We start from the raw sequence: 18,873 nt of genomic DNA, 5'->3' as shown, positions 1-18,873 counted from the left end.
GAATTTATGCATGGGTAACTTTTAATTTTTTAGAATTTGATTACCTATGCATAAATTCGCTAATTTGGAACTAATCTGGTTAAAACGGGGAATCCGACTGGGGACAAACTAGGCCCTGCTCGGGCCCTGGTTCTAATCTAAATACCCTGGTAGAAAAAAATTCGTTGCGCTAGCTAGCACTGCTAGATTACATAAGTTCCACCATGAAGTCTACCTGTACAGAAATTCGTCAACCCGGCCCTGACCTGGTTGAAAGAGGGAAACCGACCGGGGCCAAACCAGGCTCTGGTCGGGCCCCGGTTTTAATCGGGCTGAAACAGGGCTTTCTTCTGTGGCCCCGTTCGGGTTCTCTGTTTCATGAGGAATTGGAGCTTCCCGACGTGGGCCCTGCCAGGGCCCTTTCAATATTTCTGCACGGGTAGCACTACTAGCCTGGGTCGGATTGGAATGAAACGCCGCACCTGATGGTAGGGCAATTACAACACGGTTTTCTATGGTCCCAATCGTGTTTCCTGTTTCATGCGAATTTGAGGCTTCCTAACCTGGGCCCTGTCGGGGCCAGTTCAAAATTTCTGCACGGCAACCAATTTTGCTAATAATTATTTTTTTTTCGATTTCAAAATAATAAAAGGTGAAAAATTCAATTTCTCCTTTTGTGTGGCAAAAACTTTATTGAATATACATGTTAGAAGTGAGGTATAACAAATAGTTAAAAGTTGTGAGGAATTTTGAAAAGGAGAAAGAGAGAAGTAGAAAAGCTTATTTTGGGTCTCGGACACGTATAAGCGAAAGAATGTGGAAGCAGTAGAAACATTTTGTATTCTGCACCTGCATATCTCACACCTCGTGCAGCTTGCAAAAGCTCCACGAGAGAAGGATGCGAAAGAAGATTGAAAGCACTGACTCATATATATATATATATATATATATATAAACTTGTTTGGTATCCAGTTGCAGTTTCTGCCTTTCTGGCGCTCGATATTATAACCCCTGCGAGCACTCCCCCCCGGGGGGGGGGGGAATTCTCATGTTATGTCCGCTCTAATCCACTTTTGTAGACTTCCGAACAAAGTATCCGCTATACTCTCACAAGAAACACCGTGAATCATCGAAATCACGCGTCCGTTTCTTATTTTCTAACATCAGAAAAGGTGTCAGGACAATATTGAGACAAAAACAATATATATATATATATATATATATATATATATATATATATATATATATATATATATATATAGAAAAAGATTGGAAAAGTCTTCTTCCTGACAATTTCATTGCTCTCAATCGGTTTACAAGTATATTGGCAACATCCTTTCTTAAAATTGGCGAAATTGCGCGATGTAATGACAGTTTGGACGCTGATGGAATTTTAAATTTTTTTCTTGCGACGAATTCAGTTTTTTAGGGGAATGTAGTCATGAGTGGACCACTTCCTGATTTTTTATGTAAATTAAGTCTGTAAGAAAAGATTGGTTGGGCCCACTTGGAAAGATTCCCCGGAAAGTGCCTCCTGGAGGTTCAATCAGAATTCCGCCGGAACTTCCAACGTAATTCCGTCGGAATTCCAAAGAATTTCCGATGGTACTCTGAGGGAATTCCGATTAATTTTTTCAAAATTTTTAGAGTACTAATTCCGTCGGAATTCCATCGGAATATCATCGGAAATTTTTTGGAACTCCGATGGAATTCCGACGGAATTACGTTGGAAGTTCCGGCGGAATTCTGATAGAATCTCCAAGGGGCACTTTCCGGGGAATCTTTCCAAGTGGGGGGGGGTTACCATTTTGAAGATGACCATTTTTAGTCAGTAAATTATTTAGCTGCTAATTTATTATTTGTGGTTATTATTTTTATTAATTGGCATAACTATTTTATTAGTTGGTTTAACTAATTACTTTATTGGATTAACTATTTAGTTACATTACTAAAAAAATGGTTAGGCTGACTAACTAAATGGTAACAGTAATTAATTTATAAATTAGCAAAAATACTCTTACTAACTAAATGCGGTAATCCCCTATACAATTACAAAATTAAAAATAAAATTCTATTAAAAATTTTTTGAAAAAAATAATATTATTAATAATAATATAATATATAATATTATTGATAATAATATATATAATATATAAATTATATTATAAATTTATTTCGACGGAATATTAAAATGTTGTGAAAAGAAAATTTTGAAAATTGTCCCTTTATACCTGTTTCTGTATATACAAGTAAAGAACAATTGTTTATGTTTACATTGTATTCAGAAGGGTTCTTATTACACTCCGAAGAATACATAATATTATAATTTCTAAGGAATATTAAATGAGTCAATGAAAAATTTAATAATTATCCCTTTATACCTGTTTTTGTTTACATTAAAATACAAAAGAGTGGTCATTAGAATCCAAAGGTCATAAAATCCCAAATATAATTTTATATCCAGTTGCAATTTGTCTATTGATCTGTTCAGACGAACTCAACCTGAGAGTTTGAATTTTTCAATTCGCGAACAAATAATTTTTTCTTGTTAAAAAGATTAATTTTTTTCTTTCGGGAGTGTTCGAAATTCTTAAAATCGCGATCGCTTAAATTTTGTAGAAAAAGTATTTTATTATTTTTTTTTTTTTTGAATTTAAACAAAGTGTCGGAAGATTTTTTTAAATTCTGTGTGTTTCCTGCAGATCTTATCGTCCGAATTCATCAATTACAGAATAAGGTTAGAAGTATAATATTTTTATAAATAATAATTGCAATCTTTTTTTTTTTACTAAAAATTTAAGAACATTAAATTTTTTTCACATTTTAGTCCTTGGGACTCTTGTATAGTTATTTATAAATTAGAAGAAAAAAGAAAAAATTTTCTCTTGCTTATATAATAAATTGGCGGACAAAAGAATTGAAACACTATTATATATACATAAAATGTGTCATAGCGTGTGCACTATATAATGCGCCACTTAAGCATATTAAATGAAAACGAACAGTGCATATGAGGCGGTGATTGGTTACAATGACTTTCTCTCAATATAATGTGTACGTTTTGAATACCATATAAACTGTGTCAGAATGTCACGTCATTTAAAACGTTACTCTTGTTCGGGTATTAATACGAGAAATGGTGATTCAATCTAAATTACATATATCACTGACAATAAAGCTAAAATCTTAATGTGACCTTTGAAACCCGTGCCAATGATTTTTTACACTACAGATGGTGTGAAAATACATTTATAAAGGTCAAATTATTATTATTATTATTATTATTATTATTATTATTATTATTATTATTATTATTATTATTATTATTATTATTATTATTAATCACTTCCTATTTTTATTTATTTTTCATTTATTCTTGTATCTTCGTTAATTAAATGGGAAAATTTTTAATAATATTACCCCAGTTTTCCTAATTTCGAAATGAAATGTTTTTAAGACTACCTTCTGTATAAAAATTTTGTTAACAGCTAGAATCTTGATACTAGAGCAGAAATTGATCTTTTTCTCTACTTCAAAAAGGGTTTTTACTAGTTCCTCCCCAGTTTTCCTAATTTCGAAATTAAATGTTTTTAAGACTACCTTCTGTATAAAAATTTTGTTAACAGCTAGAATCTTGATACTAGAGCAGAAATTGATCTTTTTCTCTACTTCAAAAAGGGTTTTTACTAGTTCCTCCCCAGTTTTCCTAGTTTCGAAATGAAATGTTTTTAAAACTACCTTTTGTATAAAAATTTATTAACAGCTAGAATCATGTTACTAGAGCAGAAATTGATATTTTTCTATATTTCAAAAAGGGCTTTGGCTAGTTTCTCTCCAGTTTTCCTAGTTCCGAAATGAAATGTGTTTTTGAAACTACCTTTTGCATAACACTTATTAACAATTGTAGAAAATCTTTAGAAATGCGTTTTATTATTATTTTCCTACATTATATTAGAAGACGCAACCAAAATCTAGAATTGAAATAGGGCTTTTGTTAGTTCTTCGCTAGTTTTCCTAGTTTGGAAATTAAATTTTCAAATCACCTACTGTAAAACAAATTATTAACAAGCAATTGAAATTTTTTTTGTAGAACTGTTTTTATAATATTTTCTGGTAACTAGAATATCCTGATAAGGCGCTAATCAGTTTTTCCCCAAATAGGTTATTAATTTGAAATAGGTCGAAATTGGCGAATTTCTTTACGGATTGTATTTTCGTAAAAAAAAAAATGGAAGCATGAATAGCAATTATTCTAAATTAAATATATACTAGAAAAACGTAAACGATTTAAATAATTGGAATTTAACAATCACTTATGTGTAATAAAATTATTATTTATCTTTTTTTTCCAATAAAAGAAAAAAAAGGTAGATACGTTGACAATCAAATTATAATAAGAATTTCTATTGCATGTCGTGACTGAATTAAATTATATTGCGTAAATTGATACTTCTCTCAGACTATGGTTTATATATATATATATATAGGGATCGATCGTTTCCTGCATGGCGATACTCATGATTAGTTCTAATCTATAACTGCCTGTTGGCAATTTGATTGTATATACCGTTTACTTTGGACTATCAAATAATTTCATAAACTATATATCTATAATTGAAATTGCTTTTGATAATTGTTGTAAATTTACAACATTGATTTGTCCACTATAAACATTAATGGCCATCAGTATTATTATTGTAAATTGACAATATATCTGTTTCAATATATTGTTCATTCAGAAAAAAGATTTCTTTGAAACAAATAAATAGTATTTTTGAATTAAAGATGAAATTTGTTTGAATATAAAAAAAAGTTTTCTTTGGTTTTACAAAAAAAAAAATTTCGAAATTTGTTTAAGAGATATTTAAAAATTATATTTTAATGAAAATACAAATTTTAGGCAACAAAAAACAAGAAATAATTTATTTAAATCAAAGAAATATTTCTTTGAATCAACAAAAACCAAGAAATAATTTTATTTAAATCAAAGAAATATTTCTTTGAATCAAGAAAAACCAAGAAATAATTTATTTAAATCAAAGAAATATTTCTTTGAATCAACAAAAACCAAGAAATAATTTATTTAAATCAAAGAAATTTTCCTTTTTTGATTCAAAGAAACGTTCTTTGAAACAAAGAATCTTTTTTTCTGTGTGTTATTTATTTTTCTATTTGTATTCGTAGTTATTATTATTTATCGTGTTTTTTTTTTTTTAGTAAAAAAAAAAATTGATCCTAATAATGTATATAGAATTTGAGTTAAATCAAGTATCTATAGAAATGGATATTAAAACCGACCGATTCCCACAAATTAAGGTTTATCTCCACAGGTTCCTCTTTTTTTTTCATCTCCGCAACCCCTATTATGCTGGTATATATATCCAATATTTTATTGTGCAGTGGGGACAAATACATCTCTTCTCTTCATGCGGGGGCGATTCACTGATATCTGTACGATTTTTTAAAAATTGCTGTTGTTTTAACTTCTAGTAACTGTCATTTCATATATATATATATATATATATATATATATATATATATAAGGAAGAAATATAAAAGTCGTTTTTTTATCATTTGACAAATATTTCTATATTTGTCAAAAAATTGTTTACTATATGTAAATTTTATTCACCACATTGGAAAAATAAAATTTATTTAATACAAATAATCGGTTACTCGACTATTATCAAATAAATATTTATTTCAAATAATTATTATTTGCATCAATTAAATAGTATTTATTTCAAATACAGAATTTATTTGTTCAAATACAATTTATTTAATTCAAATTAAAAATTATTTTATTTAAGTAAATATTTATTTGATAATCGATAACCGATTATTTGAATTAAATAAATTTTTTTTTTTCAGTGCAATAATTTGCTACAATTAAGATCGAAATTTTCTATTTTTATAAAAGAAAAGAAAATATTTTCGACTTATTAAGTAAAGTGAAATATTCAGATAAAGTTTTTTCTCCTTATATAAGTTTTCAGAATGTAATAAGATGTCGGTAATCTTTTATGGAACCCCTCAACCCCCCCCCCTCCACTCAATTGAAACTTTTGTCGTTATATATTTTTCGTTATAAGTGTTCCCTTTTTGGTCTCTGCAAAAAAAAAAGGAGGGTTAACCAGGATCACTTTTTTTCCCCAAGGGTTGAAAAAAAAAATACTTAAAGAAATGAAAGTTTGGAAAATTTTTGACAATTACAAGTCTGTTTCATTCAATCATAAAAAAAACATGGAAAAATATTATTTGCCCATGTTTTCTTAAAAAAAAAAAAAGACGAATATTAAACAATTTTTTTTTTCTAAAGCAATTTGGATTTAGTTCATCTGATATAGAAAATTACATATATATATATAGCTACTGCAGTAATACACCTACTCAAATGCTGTACTATTACGGCGGTGTAAAAAGTAATGAGTTCACTAGATACCTAAATAGCCATTCAAAGGCCTAGAAGAGGGATGCGTAGCTTTATGCAAGAAATAACCATTATCTTATTGGAAGCTTTAAAAACGTTCATAATTTTCCCCTTTAAGTGAGTGTATAAGGTCTTAAGATAGTCGCGACTTTATTATACATGCAGAAATTTAATGACGTTTCAGAAGATTAAAAATACTTTTTCTCTTTTTTATATTTTGCAATAGAAAAATTTTGTATTTTTAATTTTTGAAATTAATTTCTAAGTGAAAAATTAAATTGTTTTTGAAATTACTTGATAGTATTTTTACCCGATAAAAATAAATCCACTTTCAGTTATATTTAACTTTGCTTTTATATTTAAAACAAAATTTTTGCTAGGGGCCTCGCTAGTTTTCCTAGTTTGAAGAAAATGGAAATAAATTCATAAAATTGCCTTTTTGTAAATAAAAGTTATTAACAAGGAATCTTCAGAAATTGGTCTGATTTCGACTATTTCAAAAAGGCGGCTTTGGTCAGTGCCTCGACAGTTTTTCCTAGTTTGGAAATGAATTTTTAAAACCACCTAATTTATTACAAGTTATAAACAACTAAAATTTTTAAAACCAGAGAAAAAAAATGGAAATAATTTTTCCTATTTCAAAAAGGGCATTTGCTAGTTCCTCGCCAGTTTTCCTAGTTTCGAAATGAAATGAGTTTTTGGAACTACATTTGGTTTAATAGTTATTAACAATAACAATTGTAGGAAATCCTTAGAAATCGGTTTTATTAATATTATTTTTGTTCCTTTTATTAGACGAAATAAATATTTGAAATTACCTTCTGTATAAAAAATTATTAACATTTATAATCTTCATATCAATGCACAAATTGATATTTTTCTCTATTTCAAAATGGGCTTTTGCTAGTTCCTCCCCAGTTTTCCTAGTTTCGAAATTAAATGTGTTTTTGAAACTATTTTTAGTTAGTTAGTTTTAATACTATTTTCCTGTTTTAGATTAAGCTATTCAAAATAGGGTAATGTCCCGTGCAAAAATTGGCCAACCTGTCCCTGACCTGGTTGAAAGTGGGAAACCGACTGGGACCAAACCAGGCCCTGGTCGGGGCCTAGTTTTAATTGATGTTAATCGGACTGAAATAGGGCTTTTTCTGTGGCCGCCGATCGGGTTCCCTGTTTCATGCGAATTTGGAGCTTCCTGACGTTGGCCCAGGCAGGGCCCTTTCAAAATTTCTGCACGGGGTGAAATAGGGCTCTGACCAGTTTTTCTATTTTGAAACAATAATTCTAATTTTTTTTCCGAATTTTATCAAAAAAATCTGTATTTGCAAAAAAGAAAATAAAAGCTGGAGTTTTGGTACTGAAAGCAAAAAAGCGAGATAATTCGCTGATTCTATGGGGTAGTAAGCAATGATAAAAAGAAGATATTCGAGCCAAGTTTAACAGGGACATCCCATTTTATTTTCTTCTCTCTTTATTCCCTTGCGCTGATATAATTGTCTCTCTCCTCTTTCATCCGGAGGATTCTCTCTCGTGTATATATATATATATAAAACGCATCTCTTTGCGGACTTTACAGCGAGATTTATGTTGGCGCGTGCGCTTTGCGCTCCAACGAAGAAAATACTGATAGCGTTCTATATGGGAAAATCTAGTATGAAGGAACCGCGTGGCGCGCGTTTTTTCGCATATAGCGAGTAGTAACGAACGGTGTCGATCAGACGCGATTGTTGGTGCTGGCTGGCTGAATGCTCAGTACGCTCTGCGCTCTCGCATGAAGCGGATGCTTGGCGTCGTGAAGCCAAACAGTAGCTTTTGTAGTTCGCGACCTTTATAAAGTAATATAAATATTTTTTCTTTTATTGTTGTTTTTTTTTCACTTTCATTTTTCTTGTCTCTCGCAAGATATTTTTTTTTTCGTTTTTCTTTTTTTTTTTAAAAAAAAAAAAAAAAAAAAACATGTGTACAATAATGAACTATTATTATCGTTAAAAGAAGTGCGCAACCGCTCGGAAAATCCGCGCGGAAGTGTCGCAGCTTCAATGAAAAAAAATTGCAAAACAGAAAAAGTCTTGATGCATTTATATTGAAAGGAAAGGCCGCCGGCCGGAAGGAAAGGAACACCTTAAAACAGGTGCATTTTATTTATATATAATAATAATTTCCTTTTTTTTTTTTCTTAAGACCAGAGGTTCTTTTACTTTTGGAAATTTTGACTTTTGTTTTTAATTTTAAAAACAGTTTTTATTTCGTTTTTGAAAAATTGAATTTAAAAGAAAAAATACAAAATTTAATTTCAATATAGAATAATTGACAACAAAAATTTGATTAAAGTAACAAAAGATATCTTTCTAAAAAATTGGTGGCATTTTATTTTTTTCAAATAAAAGAATTATTTTCTACTGCACTGAAATAGAAAAATAAAATGTTCTTTTTGTCAAGTTTAAATTACTAAATGGAAAAAAATATTTATCTGGAACAGTGATATGTTTCTCTAATTGGAAACTTTCGCTGTTTTAGTGAAACATATCGCTGTTCCAGGTAAAGATTTTTTTTTCCATGTATTATTTATTTATTATTTCATTTCATAATAATGCTACAAATAACTAAATTTAATTGTTTCAAATAAAATTCAAATTGTTTTATGCAATTCTAAGAAATGTTTCGAGATTTTCTAAGAATTTTTTTTTGCCAAATCAAATAATATATAATTCGTGGCACTTTAATCAAAACACGCACGCACTTATATGTATTATTAGAAATTCTTGAAAAAAAGCAAAAAGATAACTCTAATCTTTAATAATTATGAATGACAGTTATATTAGTAAAAGTCAAGGAACCTTATAGTAAAAGATATTCTGTGAGGGGGAAAAAATGAATCATTTGTCTCATGTGACAAGTCTTTTCCCATATCTATAGAACCATTTTTTTTTCAAAAGAGAGCACAAAGCAAATTTTTAAATCTTGTATAATAAGATTCCTTAAAGTATAAAAAATCGTAGGGCAATTTTTTTTTCCTTTTGACTTACTTTTGGGCCACCTACTTCCGGCTTCATATATCAAACCTGTCACGTGACTGTCGCAGGTGCATATGATTCGTTTGGGTTGGTTTAAACGTTTTTAAACCCCTTGGGGACGGCCAGGAACCTATTAATATTATAGTCGTGCGAACTTTGTAAACATATTTTGCACACAGGGAGAGAGTTGCGTTTCACTCTCAACGATAAAATATTCACTTCTTTTTTTTTTTTTTTTTTTTTTTTTGAGAAATTATTCTCTTCTGCGAAAAGTAAATTTCTTTTTGTTTTTCTTTAGCAAACAAAAAATAGGATTGCCGAAGAAAAGGGAAATTTTTTTTTTTTTCATTTATTATTACATTGTTTGCTTCTATTATTATAAATGTTAGCGAGATCTTTGGTTATAGTATATGTATAGCAGGGAATTATAACTGAATAACCGGAATGTTACATATAGGTATAATATACCCTCGAGCTTAATAGTTTCATCATGACTGATTTTATTTAATTATATTCTATAATAATTATTATTTTGAAAATTAACATTAAAATCATTTATTATAATTATAATAACAAATAATTATAAATATTAATTATAAATATTAATTGTAATTTATTATAATTATTAATAATTATTAATTTTATATTAATAATATATTATAATAAATATTTTCTCGTTTCTAGACGCGTTAGAAAGAAAATAATTTTTTTCTGCATAAAATAGTAACAATATTTTTACTTTAAAAAATATATTAAAAAAAAAACCTCAGAATTTTGTCATAAAAGAAATGTTTGAATATTATAATTTTTTGTATTTTTATTATATTTCTATACATTTATATTTATCTAGATTTTGTGTATGCAATGTTGAATCTTTAATATCTCGTTTCAGAAAATATATATATTTTTTGTATATATATGTAAACTTTGCGTGTATGTGAATAACATTCTTACTTTCTATGCATACTGATTTTAAATGTAAAATTTACACTTTTACGGTTGAGAAACTTTTCAGACGTAATCTGACATTAAATTAAGGGAATATTTAATTTGTTTTTTACAGTGGGGTAAAATTTTTAAATTGTTATTTCAAACAATTATAATAATGATGCGAAATAATTTTAACAATAATTATAATAATTAATAATTTTACACTAAATTAATTAATAATTTCATACTAAACTAATTAATTATTTTATAATACCCTAATTGTTTAAATTTAAGTCATATAATTTAAAATTAAATTATTGAGGGAATAAATTTCAAAGAAAATAATAATCTTAATTGGTATATAAATTTGCTTAAATAGCAAATTATGTGCCGAAATTTATTATTCGATTTTACAAAATCGATTGTTACTAAATTTATTTCATAATAACTGCTTTAAATTTTACATCGTTACTATATGTAATATTTGACGTTTTATTAAGCTTTCTTTATTGTAAAGTACATAAAGTATAATATGTACGTAAGTATATATGAACTAAAAGCTACATAATGTATAAACATCAAGTTCATAAAGTCTCCCTTTCTCTCTCTCTCTCTCTCTCTTTCTCTAAAGTACAAGAAGTACACGAGGTGTAAAAACGCATTAAAAAAAAGGGAGATTGAAAAACACAGAATGGAAAATAATATAAATACAACATTATTATCGTAAAATGGTAAATAACACATTATTATAAATTCGATTCTTCCTTATAAACCATAAAAAAGTGTGTCAAGAAAATTGGAAAAAAATTCAATTTCTCATTTTATTGAAACTATAAAAATAAAATTGATATTTGCGAAAATCAATCAGCATTCTTTTTGTTGAATGATCAATTTTTTATACTTAAGGGTAACATAATTAAGTACAAAACATTGATTCTAGAAAAAAATTAAAAGGGAAAAAATTTATTAATGAAGCATGAAATAACATTTCTTATATTTTTTTGAATTTAAGAGATGTACAAAGATCGCTTAACCAAAAGAGGTCTTTACAAAAAATGTATAGCACACTTTTTGATTGGACCAACGGATGCTGCGCTAGATGAAAATAAATTTTGTGATTTTTTAAAATCTTCCAGATAATCAATCAGGAATAGTTTTAAAGTCTTAACCCGGGAGTTTCAAACCAAAAATGTATGAAGCACATTTTGATTGGTCCAGCGGATGCTGAGCAACACTCAAATAAATTTATGAAAAATATTCGAAAAATTAAATTCGCGAGATAATCATTCGGCAATACCGCCAAAGCAATTAGAAGAAAGTTCTGAACAAAATATGTATGGTGCACTTTTTGATTGGTCCAGCGGATGCTGAGCTACACTCAGATAAATTTTTTTAAAAATTTCGAAAAATTAAATTTGCGAGATAATTGGTCGGGAATACCGCCAAAGTCTTAACCCGGGAGTCTCGAACAAAAAATGTATGGCGCACTTTTTGATTGGTCCAGCGGATGCTGAGCTACACTCAGATAAATTTTTTAAAAAATTTCGAAAAATTAAATTTGCGAGATAATTGGTCGGGAATACCGCCAAAGTCTTAACCCGGGAGTCTCGAACAAAAAATGAATGGCGCACTTTTTGATTGGTTCAGCGGATGCTGAGCTACACTCAGATAAATTTTTTAAAAAATTTCGAAAAATTAAATTTGCGAGATAATTGGTCGGGAATACCGCCAAAGTCTTAACCCGGGAGTCTCGAACAAAAAATGTATGGCGCACTTTTTGATTGGTCCAGCGGATGCTGAGCTACACTCAGATAAATTTTTTAAAAAATTTCGAAAAATTAAATTTGCGAGATAATTGGTCGGGAATACCGCCAAAGTCTTAACCCGGGAGTCTCGAACAAAAAATGTATGGCGCACTTTTTGATTGGTCCAGCGGATGCTGAGCTACACTCAGATAAATTTTTTTAAAAATTTCGATAATTAAATTTGCGAGATAATTGGTCGGGAATACCACCAAAGTCTTAACCCGGGAGTCTCGAACAAAAAATGTATGGCGCACTTTTTGATTGGTCCAGCGGATGCTGAGCTACACTCAGATAAATTTTTTAAAAATTTTCGAAAAAATAAATTCGCGAGATAATCATTCGGCAATACCGCCAAAGTAATTAGAAGAAAGTTCTGAACAAAATATGTATGGTTCACTTTTTGATTGGTCCAGCGGATGCTGAGCTACACCAGAAAACAAATTTGGAGAAAATTTAGAAAAATTAAATTTGCAAGATAATCGTTCGGGAATACCGCCATAATGATTAGAAGAAAGTTCTGAACAAAAAAAGTATGGCGCACTTTTATATTGGTCCAGCGGATGCTGAGCTACACTCAAAAATAATTTGGAGAAATTTTCAAAAAATTAAATTTGCAAGATAATCGTTCGGGAATACCGCCATAGTGATTAGAAGTAAGTTCTGAACAAAAAATGTATGGCGTACTTTTTGATTGGTCCAGCGGATGCTGAGCTACACTCAAAAATATTTTGGAAAATTTTTCGAAAAATTAAATTTGCTAGATAATCGTTCAAGAATACCGCCAAAGTCTTTAGCAAAAAGTAGCAAACAAAAAATGTATAGCGCACTTTTTGATTGGTCCAGCGGATGCTCAGCTACACCAGAAAACAAATTTGGAGAAAATTTCGAAAAATTAAATTTGCAAGATAATCGTTCGGGAATACCGCCATAGTGATTAGAAGAAAGTTCTGAACAAAAAATGTATGGCGCACTTTTTGATTGGTCCAGCGGATGCTGAGCTACACTCAGATAAATTTTTTAAAAAATTTCGAAAAATTAAATTTGCGAGATAATTGGTCGGGAATACCACCAAAGTCTTAACCCGGGAGTCTCGAACAAAAAATTTATGGCGCACTTTTTGATTGGTCCAGCGGATGCTGAGCTACACTCAGATAAATTTTTTAAAAATTTTCGAAAAAATAAATTCGCGAGATAATCATTCGGCAATACCGCCAAAGTAATTAGAAGAAAGTTCTGAACAAAATATGTATGGTTCACTTTTTGATTGGTCCAGCGGATGCTGAGCTACACCAGAAAACAAATTTGGAGAAAATTTAGAAAAATTAAATTTGCAAGATAATCGTTCGGGAATACCGCCATAGTGATTAGAAGAAAGTTCTGAACAAAAAAAGTATGGCGCACTTTCATATTGGTCCAGCGGATGCTGAGCTACACTCAAAAATAATTTGGAGAAATTTTCAAAAAATTAAATTTGCAAGATAATCGTTCGGGAATACCGCCAAAGTCTTTAGCAAAAAGTAGCAAACAAAAAATGTATAGCGCACTTTTTGATTGGTCCAGCGGATGCTGAGCTACACCAGAAAACAAATTTGGAGAAAATTTCGAAAAATTAAATTTGCAAGATAATCGTTCGGGAATACCGCCATAGTGATTAGAAGAAAGTTCTGAACAAAAAATGTATGGCGCACTTTTTGATTGGTCCAGCGGATGCTGAGCTACAGCAGAAAACAAATTTGGAGAAAATTTAGAAAAATTAAATTTGCAAGATAATCGTTCGGGAATACCGCCATAGTGATTAGAAGAAAGTTCTGAACAAAAAAAGTATGGCGCACTTTCATATTGGTCCAGCGGATGCTGAGCTACACTCAAAAATATTTTGGAAAATTTTTCGAAAAATTAAATTTGCTAGATAATCGTTCAAGAATACCGCCAAAGTCTTTAGCAAAAAGTAGCAAACAAAAAATGTATAGCGCACTTTTTGATTGGTCCAGCGGATGCTGAGCTACACCAGAAAACAAATTTGGAGAAAATTTCGAAAAATTAAATTTGCAAGATAATCGTTCGGGAATACCGCCATAGTGATTAGAAGAAAGTTCTGAACAAAAAATGTATGGCGCACTTTTTGATTGGTCCAGCGGATGCTGAGCTACACACAGATAAATTTTTTAAAAAATTTCGAAAATTTAAATTTGCGAGATAATTGGTCGGGAATACCACCAAAGTCTTAACCCGGGAGTCTCGAACAAAAAATGTATGGCGCACTTTTTGATTGGTCCAGCGGATGCTGAGCTACACTCAGATAAATTTTTTAAAAATTTTCGAAAAATTAAATTTGCAAGATAATCATTCGGCAATACCGCCAAAGTAATTAGAAGAAAGTTCTGAACAAAATATGTATGGCGCACTTTTTGATTGGTCCAGCGGATGCTGAGCTACACTCAAAAATAATTTGGAAAAATTTTCAAAAATTTAAATTTGCGAGATAATTAGTCGGGAATACCGCCAAAGTCTTAACCCGGGAGTCTCGAACAAAAAATGTATGGCGTACTTTTTGATTGGTCCAGCGGATGATGAGCTACACTCAGATAAATTTTTTAAAAAATTTCGAAAAATTAAATTTGCGAGATAATCGTTCGGGAATACCGCCAAAGTCTTAACCCGGGAGTCTCGAACAAAAAATGAATGGCGCACTTTTTGATTGGTCCAGCGGATGCTGAGCTACACTCAGATAAATTTTTTAAAAAATTTCGAAAAATTAAATTTGCGAGATGATTGGTCGGGAATACCGCCAAAGTCTTAACCCGGGAGTCTCGAACAAAAAATGTATGGCGCACTTTTTGATTGGTCCAGCGGATGCTGAGCTACACTCAGATAAATTTTTTAAAAAATTTCGAAAAATTAAATTTGCGAGATAATTGGTCGGGAATACCGCCAAAGTCTTAACCCGGGAGTCTCGAACAAAAAATGTATGGCGCACTTTTTGATTGGTCCAGCGGATGCTGAGCTACACTCAGATAAATTTTTTTAAAAATTTCGAAAAATTAAATTTGCGAGATAATTGGTCGGGAATACCACCAAAGTCTTAACCCGGGAGTCTCGAACAAAAAATGTATGGCGCACTTTTTGATTGGTCCAGCGGATGCTGAGCTACACTCAAAAATATTTTGGAAAATTTTTCGAAAAATTAAATTTGCTAGATAATCGTTCAAGAATACCGCCAAAGTCTTTAGCAAAAAGTAGCAAACAAAAAATGTATAGCGCACTTTTTGATTGGTCCAGCGGATGCTCAGCTACACCAGAAAACAAATTTGGAGAAAATTTCGAAAAATTAAATTTGCAAGATAATCGTTCGGGAATACCGCCATAGTGATTAGAAGAAAGTTCTGAACAAAAAATGTATGGCGCACTTTTTGATTGGTCCAGCGGATGCTGAGCTACACTCAAAAATAATTTCGAAAAATTTTTAAAAAAATTAAATTTGCAAGATAATCGTTCAAGAATACCGCCAAAGTCTTTAGCAAAAGAGTAGCAAACAAAAAATGTATAGCGCACTTTTTGATTGGTCCAGCGGATGCTGAGCTACACCAGAAAACAAATTTGGAGAAAATTTCGAAAAATTAAATTTGCAAGATAATCGTTCGGGAATACCGCCATAGTGATTAGAAGAAAGTTCTGAACAAAAAATGTATGGCGCACTTTTTGATTGGTCCAGCGGATGCTGAGCTACACTCAGATAAATTTTTTAAAAAATTTCGAAAAATTAAATTTGCGAGGTAATTGGTCGGGAATACCACCAAAGTCTTAACCCGGGAGTCTCGAACAAAAAATGTATGGCGCACTTTTTGATTGGTCCAGCGGATGCTGAGCTACACTCAGATAAATTTTTTAAAAATTTTCGAAAAAATAAATTCGCGAGATAATCATTCGGCAATACCGCCAAAGTAATTAGAAGAAAGTTCTGAACAAAATATGTATGGTTCACTTTTTGATTGGTCCAGCGGATGCTGAGCTACACCAGAAAACAAATTTGGAGAAAATTTAGAAAAATTAAATTTGCAAGATAATCGTTCGGGAATACCGCCATAGTGATTAGAAGAAAGTTCTGAACAAAAAAAGTATGGCGCACTTTCATATTGGTCCAGCGGATGCTGAGCTACACTCAAAAATAATTTGGAGAAATTTTCAAAAAATTAAATTTGCAAGATAATCGTTCGGGAATACCGCCAAAGTCTTTAGCAAAAAGTAGCAAACAAAAAATGTATAGCGCACTTTTTGATTGGTCCAGCGGATGCTGAGCTACATTAGAAAACAAATTTGGAGAAAATTTCGAAAAATTAAATTTGCAAGATAATCGTTCGGGAATACCGCCATAGTGATTAGAAGAAAGTTCTGAACAAAAAATGTATGGCGCACTTTTTGATTGGTCCAGCGGATGCTGAGCTACACACAGATAAATTTTTTAAAAAATTTCGAAAAATTAAATTTGCGAGATAATTGGTCGGGAATACCGCCAAAGTCTTAACCCGGGAGTCTCGAACAAAAAATGTATGGCGCACTTTTTGATTGGTCCAGCGGATGCTGAGCTACACTCAAAAATAATTTGGAGAAATTTTCAAAAAATTAAATTTGCAAGATAATCGTTCGGGAATACCGCCAAAGTCTTTAGCAAAAAGTAGCAAACAAAAAATGTATAGCGCACTTTTTGATTGGTCCAGCGGATGCTCAGCTACACCAGAAAACAAATTTGGAGAAAATTTCGAAAAATTAAATTTGCAAGATAATCGTTCGGGAATACCGCCATAGTGATTAGAAGAAAGTTCTGAACAAAAAATGTATGGCGCACTTTTTGATTGGTCCAGCGGATGCTGAGCTACACTCAAAAATAATTTCGAAAAATTTTTAAAAAAATTAAATTTGCAAGATAATCGTTCAAGAATACCGCCAAAGTCTTTAGCAAAAAGTAGCAAACAAAAAATGTATAGCGCACTTTTTGATTGGTCCAGCGGATGCTGAGCTACACCAGAAAACAAATTTGGAGAAAATTTCGAAAAATTAAATTTGCAAGATAATCGTTCGGGAATACCGCCATAGTGATTAGAAGAAAGTTCTGAACAAAAAATGTATGGCGCACTTTTTGATTGGTCCAGCGGATGCTGAGCTACACACAGATAAATTTTTTAAAAAATTTCGAAAATTTAAATTTGCGAGATAATTGGTCGGGAATACCACCAAAGTCTTAACCCGGGAGTCTCGAACAAAAAATGTATGGCGCACTTTTTGATTGGTCCAGCGGATGCTGAGCTACACTCAGATAAATTTTTTAAAAATTTTCGAAAAAATAAATTCGCGAGATAATCATTCGGCAATACCGCCAAAGTAATTAGAAGAAAGTTCTGAACAAAATATGTATGGCGCACTTTTTGATTGGTCCAGCGGATGCTGAGCTACACTCAAAAATAATTTGGAAAAATTTTCAAAAATTTAAATTTGCGAGATAATTAGTCGGGAATACCGCCAAAGTCTTAACCCGGGAGTCTCGAACAAAAAATGTATGGCGCACTTTTTGATTGGTCCAGCGGATGCTGAGCTACACTCAGATAAATTTTTCAAAAAATTTCGAAAAATTAAATTTGCGAGATAATTGGTCGGGAATACCGCTAAAGTCTTAACCCGGGAGTCTCGAACAAAAAATGTATGGCGCACTTTTTGATTGGTCCAGCGGATGCTGAGCTGCACTCAAAAATAATTTGGAAAAATTTTCAAAAATTTAAATTTGCGAGATAATTGGTCGGGAATACCGCCAAAGCCTTAACCCGGGAGTCTCGAACAAAAAATGTATGGCGCACTTTTTGATTGGTCCAGCGGATGCTGAGCTACACTCAGATAAATTTTTCAAAAAATTTCGAAAAATTAAATTTGCGAGATAATTGGTAGGGAATACCGCCAAAGTCTTAACCCGGGAGTCTCGAACAAAAAATGTATGGCGCACTTTTTGATTGGTCCAGCGGATGCTGAGCTACACTCAGATAAATTTTTCAAAAAATTTCGAAAAATTAAATTTGCGAGATAATTGGTCGGGAATACCGCTAAAGTCTTAACCCGGGAGTCTCGAACAAAAAATGTATGGCGCACTTTTTGATTGGTCCAGCGGATGCTGAGCTACACTCAAAAATATTTTGGAAAAATTTTCAAAAAATTAAATTTGCAAGATAATCGTTCGGGATTACCGCCAAAGTCTTAACCCGGGAGTCTCGAACAAAAAATGTATAGCGCACTTTTTGATTGGTCCAGCGGATGCTGAGCTACACTCAAAAATAATTTGGAAAAATTTTCAAAAATTTAAATTTGCGAGACAATTAGTCGGGAATACCGCCAAAGTCTTAACCCGGGAGTCTCGAACAAAAAATGTATGGCGTACTTTTTGATTGGTCCAGCGGATGATGAGCTACACTCAGATAAATTTTTTAAAAAATTTCGAAAAATTAAATTTGCGAGATAATCGTTCCGGAATACCACCAATAAAAGAGGGAAAAAGTTTCGAACAAAAAATGTATGGCGCACTTTTTGATTGGTCCAGCGGATGCTGAGCTACACTCAGATAAATTTTTTAAAAATTTTCGAAAAAATAAATTCGCGAGATAATCATTCGGCAATACCGCCAAAGTAATTAGAAGAAAGTTCTGAACAAAATATGTATGGTTCACTTTTTGATTGG

The 18,873-nt window shown here is 31.2% G+C and overlaps 1 protein-coding gene across 6 annotated transcripts in view; it reads left to right on the top strand.

Annotated features, from left to right (window-relative positions):
* The window catches only part of LOC127277042 (uncharacterized), a 229,790-nt gene that overhangs the window by 120,223 nt on the left and 90,694 nt on the right, over positions 1 to 18,873 (top strand). The window contains exon 1 of one of the 6 annotated variants that reach the window (XM_051297859.1): positions 2,458 to 2,716. The exons of 4 other annotated variants lie outside the window; for them this stretch is intronic. The gene's annotated coding sequence lies outside the window, so the exon portion shown is untranslated. Of the gene's footprint in view, positions 1 to 2,457; positions 2,717 to 8,148; positions 8,541 to 18,873 lie in introns of those variants that run through there. One more of the 6 variants, XM_051297858.1, reaches the window with a different exon arrangement.

The sequence above is a fragment of the Leptopilina boulardi genome, unplaced genomic scaffold (genome assembly GCF_019393585.1).
Source record: "Leptopilina boulardi isolate dan_hultmark-lab unplaced genomic scaffold, ZJU_Lbou_2.1 LbouV2_165, whole genome shotgun sequence".
Taxonomy (NCBI): Eukaryota; Metazoa; Arthropoda; class Insecta; order Hymenoptera; family Figitidae; genus Leptopilina; species Leptopilina boulardi.
This window is presented reverse-complemented; position numbering and strand designations above follow the sequence as displayed.